The sequence below is a fragment of the Mustela lutreola genome, chromosome 7, assembly GCF_030435805.1.
Source record: "Mustela lutreola isolate mMusLut2 chromosome 7, mMusLut2.pri, whole genome shotgun sequence".
Taxonomy (NCBI): domain Eukaryota; kingdom Metazoa; phylum Chordata; class Mammalia; order Carnivora; family Mustelidae; genus Mustela; species Mustela lutreola.
In genome coordinates this window covers 105,430,190-105,439,153 of record NC_081296.1, presented here as the reverse complement: position 1 = coordinate 105,439,153, position 8,964 = coordinate 105,430,190, and the positions used below count along the sequence as shown (strand labels likewise).

At 48.3% G+C, this 8,964-nt stretch overlaps 1 protein-coding gene across 11 annotated transcripts in view; it reads left to right on the top strand.

The window, feature by feature from the left end:
• The first annotated feature begins 5,961 nt into the window (after positions 1-5,961).
• Positions 5,962-8,964, top strand: part of NIN (ninein) — a 98,401-nt gene continuing 95,398 nt past the window's right edge. For 5 of the 11 annotated variants that reach the window (XM_059182061.1, XM_059182060.1, XM_059182059.1 and 2 more), the window contains exons 1-2: positions 5,963-6,127; positions 6,595-6,648. The gene's annotated coding sequence lies outside the window, so the exon portion shown is untranslated. Of the gene's footprint in view, positions 6,128-6,594; positions 6,649-8,964 lie in introns of those variants that run through there. The other 6 variants (XM_059182062.1, XM_059182064.1, XM_059182063.1 and 3 more) reach the window with 3 other exon arrangements.

The following is an 8,964-nucleotide window of genomic DNA, read 5'->3' as shown; positions in this document are numbered from 1 at the left end:
CCTCATTATTGGAAGCAACGCTCTCTTCCATGGGTCTCATTTTCTGTGTTGGAAATGGTCATTTCCCCACAAGCAGCTCTGGCTTGGTTCAGAATATAAAGCTCCATGAAATGTGCAGAATGAAGACAAAGGGTTACTCAGTTATTTGAAGGTCTTTGAGATTAATCATGGAAAACAACATCCTGGTCCTCAGGAGGCTGGCAGGAGCCAATGTGGGGGAGATGAAGGGTAGATGATGGAGAAGCACCACTTCCCATATCCCTGGGGGACAGGCCATGCTCAGCAGTGCCTTCTGAGCCTCTAGCTCTCTCTCTCTGCTGGGTGCCTTGCAGACTCAGATACGGCTGAGCAGAAATCAGGTAGGTTGTGGTGCACATGGCCTACAGGGCTGTCATTTCTAAGTATTAAAATAATATATATTGGGCTATTTTCTTCTGAAATTTTATTTTAAAGATACTTTTGGGGGGATCCAAAGGTTTTAGAGGGTAGTGATTAAAAAAAAAAAAAAGTCTCTAAACACCAGGCTTTCTTTTGAGGCAACTGTTCACATCACCCAGGCAAACTAACCACGAAAGGGGGTGTGAGTGGGGGCTGAGCTTGCCTGGGCATCTGATGGGGTCACTATGAGATTATGTGGAGCAAGGCACCCAACCATCTGGAACCCAAGTTCCTAGTAACAAGAAGGAATGAGGTGAGATGAAATTAGAATCCTCTTCTTGTTCTAACATTGCACTGTGAGCTACAGTAACCACTGGCCACATATGGCTGGTCTAAACTAAGATGTGTGGCCGGTGCCCCAAATCACCAGATTGCTAAGACTCAGTACAAATGCAAACGTCAGGTATATCATTAAAAATTTTTGTATCGATTATGTGTGGAAATGATAACAATTTGAGGTATCCTGGGTTAAATAGAACATAAAGTTTCCTAATTTACTATTTAAATTGTGGCTACTAGAAATTATAGAATTATACATGTGTCTTATATTACATTTTTATGGGACAGAACGGTTTGATAAATGTATTTATTTATTGAACTATTTAAAAATATGTTTCTGGATTCCCATTTCATATGGATGCACCTCAAATTCTAGAAAACTTGCAGTAGTCTTGCTTGGGAAAAAATGTTATATCATTTTTCCATGCAAAGGTCTTTTTAGAACAAGAGGTAAAAATTTCATGTCATGCTGGCTAAGTGTTGAAGAGAGTGTGAGAGGGAAGGAACGGCAATGTTCCTTAAACTAGAATTTCATTTTCTTCTCCTTTGAGTGAAGCTCGAGTGTCAATCTTTAATTTCTAGAACAGTAGAACATTTCCAGATTGCAGAGACATGAAAATAGATGCTACCGAAAGTAAAGAGCAGCCCTCCTCCCCTGCCACGCACACGCATGCAACATCTCTTCCCCGTGGGAGTGCCAAATATTTGGAAAGCACCTAAATGCTCAGTTCATGAGCTCCAGAAGGCACATGTTCAATAACCACTTCCTGCTGTGTGTTAACCGCTGGGTCAAATAAAGAACAGCAGACAGAGAAACAGAGACAGGGTATTGCAATATGACTTCAGCCTGATGATCGGGGCAAAAAGAGCAGCACAGGGAAGATTCAGGGATTCAGAGCCCCATAAGGGCAGAGTGGAAGGAGGGTGTGTTGTTGGGGGACACCGAGCAAACATCCATCTGCAAGTATCAAGTGGGCCTTGCCTATCAGGAAGGAGATCTAGGACGTGACATGACAGATGCTGGGCTGAATCATCTAATGGAAGTCGTGTTTTAGGGGACTCATCCCTCTCTTCTCTGTCATGCTATATGTGTGTGTCCCCCAACTGGAGGACCTAGTTAGAATCCAGTGCTACCTAGGGGCGCCTCAGGGGCTCAGTTGGTTAAACATCTGTCTTTGGCTCAGGTCATTGTCTGGCTCAGGTCATGATCCCAAGGTCCTGGGATTGAGGTCTTGGTTAGGCTCCCTGCTCAGTAGGAAGTCTGTCTCTCCCTCTGCCCCTCTCCCTGCTTGTACTTTCTCTCTCTCTCTCTCTCAAATAAATAAAATTTAAAGAACAACAACAACAACAATCCAGTACTACCTAACGTTATTCCCTTACCCTCTCCTCTGTATGTTTTTTGCTTCCTTGAGGGAGAATGACACAGTCAAGGGCAAGAGCCAAGGTTGATGTTTCTGTTGAATATCTCATGATTTCCAGGACAGTTGTAGGCACAAAGTAGGTAATTCAATGCTTACTTTAAAAGTAATAATAACGAATTAAATTGTGCTAAATCCCCATGTCCTCTTCTTTCATGTATTTCATGAGGGAAAATGGGGAATCCTAATTCTTAATGAGGTTTCTTCAGAGACGAAAGTGTAAATCAGTTTGCCTTCTATTTCCTGTCCTTTTCTGGTATATATCTCCTTTCTTCCCAGCATCTTCCTGGTTCTTACCACCATTATTTTGTCACTGAAATTTTCTCTTGGGCTTTGACTTGTGCATCTGGGTGGAACCCAAATTTCCCCCTTCCTCCTTTTACCACTCATTTCCTTTGGTTCTTGGCAGGAGAGTATGGTGCCCCTTCCACCCAGACAGTCCCTGGCTTGGACTAGAAATGATGATCTGCTTTAACCATTTAGCCCTCCCTGATGAGGCTCTTTAACTCACCTGAAGGTTGTTTCTTTCTTTCTTTCTTTTTTAAGATTTTATTTATTTATTTGACACACACATACACACACAGAGATCACAAGTAGGCAGAGAGGCAGACAGAGAGGGGGGGGGGGAAGCAGACTTCCTGCTGAGCAGAGAGCCCTATGCAGGGCTCCATCTGAGGACCTCAAGATTATGACCTGAGCTGAAGGCAGAGGCTTAACCCACTGAGCCACCCAGGCACCCTAAAGATTGTTTCTGATCAGTTCACATGGTCAGAGAAATAAGAAAGGCATTAAATGAAGAAGTGTAGAAGGGCTGGGAGTTACCACGGAGGGACAGAAGCATTTTTGTTTTGTTTTGTTTTTTGTTTCTGTTTTTTAAAGATGTTATTTATTTGCCAAAGAGAGAGAGAGAGAGAGACTGAACACACAGGGGGAGCTGCAGAGGGAGAGGGAGAAGCAGGCTCCTTGCAGAGCAGGGAGACTGATGTGGGGCTCGATCTCAGAACCCTGGGACCATGACCTGAGCTGAAGGCAAGCCACCTGTTTTGCTTTGTTTTTCACTGTACTGTGAAAGAAATAACTTACACTTGAGTGCGACTCTGGGGGAGAGTAGACTCAGTCTGGTTAGAACTATGGGCTTTCCTTGCCCAGCAAAGAAAGATAACTCTGTAGATCCCAGGAAATTTACAAAGCCTGAATTTTCTCTCTCTTAAAAAAAAAATTCACTTTTGTTGTCCTGATTTTAAACTAATCATTACAAAGTTACTTCAAGAAGAAAGATTATTCCCTCGATTATTCTTTGGTTAACTTTTTAGAGCTTTTAGCCACCTGAGAAAGCCAATCCAATACTGAAAAGTGTTGCCAAAAGCCACTCAAAAATGTCATCTACCTTAATACTTAAAGGATCCTGAGTCCCTGAACAAGGCTCTTTGTAAGGTAAGAGTTAATATCAGAGACAGATGAACTGCAATGGATAAAAGTGAAATGTAGTCTGTAAAGGCTGGGTAAATGTTTCTGGCTCTTTTCTTTTTTCCTTCTATTGCATATTATGCAGATTTGAAACCTGGCTACTATTTCTGCTATCTTCATTTTTAACAGAAAAGCACAAGTAATAGGTTCTAAGGTAAGTCCCTGCTTTTTTTCCAGTGACTCTAGACTGCACTAAGATTGACCTCCCCCCCTGCCCCTGCCCCGTGCTACCTAAATTGCAGGCACATGGTATTAAATTATCTGCCTTGGTAAGACTGTCCTTGCAAAACTACACCGTAAAGTAGCCATGCTCTGGGCTCTCCCCCCTCCTCTGCCGCAAGGCTGGAGGTTGGATGTCATCCCAGGTTTCTAGCCCCAGCATTAACTCCACCCCACTCTCCCCCCTCAAGAAAGAGTATCTTCCGTTTCTCAAACCACACAACTCCCACCAATTCTGACCTTTTTTCATAGGGAATGAATACCACCTCCAGAATCCCGACTCCCAAGAATCACCATTTTGAATTAATGAGCAATCCCAACCTTAAGGATTCTTGCAGGTAAAAAGGGTTGCTCAGAGAACATAGGATGAGGCTCCCATGGCCGAGATTAGGTGAAAAAAGGAAACATCTCTTCATTCTTACCTTTTAAGACTATTGGCTGTTTCCCTCCCCAGTGAACAATTTTCTCTATTTATAAGATGACACCTACGTAAGTATTCTGGTCACAAGTTAGCTATCCACTTAACAGTGTGTCTGTGTGTTGTCTAATTACTACTGGATGGAACCGTGCATAAAGTATATAAGTGTGTATGTGATAAGAGTATTAAAAGCGGAGGGTGGGGGAAGGAGTGAGTATGTGTGGAAAGAGAACTTGGTTCTAAAATAAGACTGATATACTTAAAAAAAACCTTTTAATTTGGGGAACTGGAGATTCACATTAAGTTTTAAGAAATAGTATAGAGAGACCCCTTATAGACCTTTTATCTGATAGTAATATTTTGAATAACTGTAGTACAATATCAAAACCAGGAAACTGACGTTGATACAGTCCTAGGGCCTTATTCAATGTCCCCTCTTTTGTATGTACTCATTTGTGTATTTAGTTTGGTGCAGTTTTGTTACATATGTAATCTGCTTTTGAATCTCAGCTAAGTACTAGCTGTGTGACATTGAACAAGCTCCCTGGCTACTCTGAGGCCCAGTTTCCTTATCTGCAAAATTGGTATAATGTCTCTCTTCTAAAGATGGTGCCAGGATTAAGTAAGATCATTTCTGCTAAGTTTCCAGCACACTAGATTCTCAATAAATGCTGGTTTCCTTCCCGTCTATCCCTTGTTCCTTCAGTAGCAAGGGAATATTCTCCAGTTTCTTGCAGAAATAACCAGACTTGTGGGTTATAAGAAATCAGGCGGCTCCTTCTTCAAGTCCAATGCATTTAACCCTGCCGTTCAAAGAGAGCAAAGTGGATGTCACCTGCCCACAGCTGTTGCCTGAAGGCCTGGACTTGGGATCCTATTTGTATCTAGATCAGAAGTGTAGAGACGGGGGTGGGCGGAGTGAAAAAGGAGAGACTCTGGGGGAGCTGTGGAGTAGGGGTAGGAAGCGGTAAATACTGAACAACCGTTGGCTGGAGAACTACCAGTTCCAAGGATTTTTCGTCCGGTGTGGCTAGTGACCAAGGGTTGGATGTACCCGCGGAAGGCTAGATAGGAGGCGGGAGCCTCTGAAGACATGGTGGGCAGGTGCGGAGCCCAGTCTAGACTTGGTAGGGGGATCACCCTCTTTCCAGAGTTCAGTCAAGTCTAGAGCTCTTCTGTCTTCTGGAGCCCTCTTTCAAGGACGGCCGAAGAGCGCTCAAGGGCCAAGAAATCCAGGACCGCCCGGGGGCAAGAGAGGCACCTGAGTCCCTACCTTAAGGTCCCGCTGGCTGGAGGAGGAGGCCATTCCTCCACACGGAGACGTGGATGGCTGGGAGTCCTAAGGGCAGCCGAATGTGAGCGGGCGGGTTTGGAAGGAGAGACTAGAGGGCAGGGGGGACGCGGGGTGGACGCGCTAGCTCCTGCTCGGCGGCGACCTCTTCCACCTGCACCCCGCGAACCTGGCTTTTCCAAGTTCAAATCTCCAAAGCGACCGCTCTAGCGTCACGCAGCAGGCAAGCCGGGACCGGGGCTGTGTTCCCGCGACCCGAGCAGTCCCCAGGAGCCGGGGCGCAGTCTGCGTCGAGGTGGGGGCTGGGGGGAAGGACCCCGCGGGGGCCGGGACACCGCTCGGCGCTCCTCCCGGGGCCGCCCCCAGCGCCGCGGGCCGCGGAGGAGGAGCCGCGCCCAGGCCAGCGTCGCCCTGGCTCCTCCTCCCCGCGCGGGCCTGGCCCTTCCTCCCCGGCGTCCAAAGCTCCGGGTGGCCGCGGCCGAGCGGGGAGCGGAGCGCGCTGGGCGCGGCCGTCCCGCTGCCGCCGCCTCCGAGCCCTGAGTGCGCCCGCGGCCATGGTCCCCGCGGCGGCGCCGGGCGCTTGAGCCCCGGAACGCGGTAAGCAAGGAGCCCACTCCCGGGGTCCCCGGCCCCGCGGCCTGGGGGTGCGCAGAGGCCTCGCGCCGCCCCCGCGCCGTCGGCAGGGCCCTGCGCGCCCAGGGCGGACCCCACACCGGGACGGGTTGGGGCTTCCCCTTCGGGGCCCGGGCGGGAGCTGTCCCTGCGCGCGGGGCGCCCCCGGGGGACGAGGCGGGGAGGGGGCGGCTTCGCGGGCGGGAGGAGGGGCCGGTCCTGGAGGCGCGGGCTGCGCTGCCGGGGGGCGGGCCGGCGGGCGGGGAGGATGCGCGCCGCAGCCCCGGAGAGCCGCGCTTTTGTACGCGCTGGCTCCTTACATATGGAAATGACGCTCGCGCGGGTCCCCAGTCGCGTCCTTTTGAAGGACGCCCGCCCGGAACCACGGCGCCGGCTGCGAAGTATTGTCCCGCTTCTTGAGCCCTAACAAAGCGTCCTCCTTCGCTTTGCAGAGCACTGGAGGCGGGCGGCCGGCGGTGCGGGCGCAACGGAGAGGCCGCCTGAAGGTAGGCGAGGACGGCGGGGGCCGAGGCGGCGTGCCTCCTGGTGACACAATGGGGTGTTTGAGGTTTCTGGGGTGCAACGGGCAGGCAGGTCGGAGACTCATCGGCATCACAGGTTGCCCGGGGAATCGGGCGGCGCGCCCGCCCTCCGGCTGCACCTCCGCCTCCCCGCCCAGCAGCGCGGCTGCGTCTGGGCTGCTCGGCCGCCCCCGAGGTCCGGGCCAGCCGACGGCGATTGAAAGCCGCTTCTGTGTGTAGACCCAGGAGCGGACTTGACGCCGGGAGGGAGCAGAAAGGGTGGTGGTGCTGTTGGCTTGTGCCACCAAGGCAGCCTCGTGATGGAGCCGCGGAAGAGAAACCTGTCTGGGGAAACTCGAGGTGATAAGCCTGGGCTGTCTGAGCAACGGAGAGCTGTTTGGGGTCCCTAAAGGGGGGCATCTCAGAAGGCGGGGGCGGGGGGAACGCATATAGCAAGACTTTCCCAGTGCACTGAGCAAGAACTAAGGGGAAAAGGACCAAATGACACGCGGTTATTGCCTGAAAACCTTGATCGCCAGACCACTGGAATGGAAGTGTGGCGTGCTGCGGGAGAAGCTTCCAGGATTCCCAGTGCTGGGCTTCTGCGACCACCACACCGGTCCTGACAAAAGGACAAAGCTGATGGAAACACTTTACTGCAGAAGGCTCTTTCTGTGAAGTTGAGAGACAGAGAAAGAGACGTTTTCCTAGTCCCAGCCCTGACAAACCGGGGTCAAGGTGCACAGAAAATGGGGGGTGTAAAGATTGCTCTACCCTGTATCTTGTTTCGACAACTTAGCGATTATGAGAACCTGGGCCTTCTTTACTCAACAGCGGCAGCGAGATTCCTGAGGTGGACTTACCAGACAACTTAACTCTTAATTTATGAAATCAAATCAGATAGCCTAGTTGTTTTTTGTGACTGCCATAGTAGCTTTTTAGGATTAAAATCCCGGTAAAATCCATCCTGGCATATGGGCCGAGCTCCTGAGGCCATGGAGGATTTCTCAGTGGGGCTCCCTTAAATAGGTTGACAGAAATTTATGTCTGCTTGTTTCCTGAGGCTTGCCATTCTACAAGGAAATATATTTTTCCTGTGTCAGCTTAATTTTGTCTTGAATCTTCTCTAGTGGCTAGCATATTAGTGGATGACCTGAAATACTGGCTCTAGAGTTGAGGTTTGTCGGTTTGGTGGTGGGGGTGTTGTGAAGATTTCCAGACTGTGTGTAAAAGTAGCATTACAGGCTGGCTGAAAAGCAGTTTGCTGTCTCTTCAGCTGTTGTCAGTGTTCTTAAGGAGGTGAAGTGAACTGCTGGGGAGTTTGTTTACAGATTTATTTTCACCTGTTCCCTGGTGATTCTGCAGGGGAAACCATTCTGAACTGCAGTAGAGATAAAGGGAAGGACTTATAGATGTTCCACATGGGTTGGGCATCAATAAAGATATAGCCAAGGCAGGAGAAGGCTTTACAGGGGCAGTGGAAAGGAAGCCGTCAGAGGCACAGTCTTCACATTAAAAAATGTCAAGGATCAGTCATTTTAATAGGCACTTGCTCAGAACGGCCTGGTTTCTTTCTTCGTCTTTTTTCACTTTAGATATGCTATGACCCTTAATATCAAAAGATGTTGACTGTCACAGAGGGGGAGAAGAGGACCCCAGTGAATTCTGAACAGCCAACCTTAATTTAATGGGCAATATTCTTATCATAAGTCAAATGTTAAAATAAATTGTTTTAAATGTCACTGCAAATGACTTTCTAAACTAACATTTCACCAGTCTTGATGCTTCCATTTTGTGTTGATAATGAAAATACATTTTATCAGTCTCACGTTGATAAAGGGTTGGCAAGTTAGCTGGATTCAAGCAGCCTAAAGCCTTTTCAGGAGGTTTATTTTTATAGATGCCAATTCATCTGTAAGCCAATAAATTATGTGGTTGGAATTCTGGCTATTGAGCTTACATCTGTTGGGCAGGAAGTTGTGGAGAGACCAAGGCTTGCAAAAAGATGTTTTTCTCTTATTTACAAATAAAATAGAATTTTAAAAAGATTATGGGAATATACAAGTGAGCAACTTTTTTTTTTTTTAAAATTAGGACACTTCTTTGTTGCAATGTATATCAGCAGTTACTCATTTATTGAAGCTTTTGAATAGAACAGTTACAAAGTATTTATGTCCTACCATTCACATAAAATACAAAGTTGAGAAAACATTGTTTATAGGCAGTAAAAGAGATTCTCCTCCCCCCCCCCCAGGGGAGGGGGGACTGTGCCCCTAGCTGCAGGCATTCTGAATTCCAGTA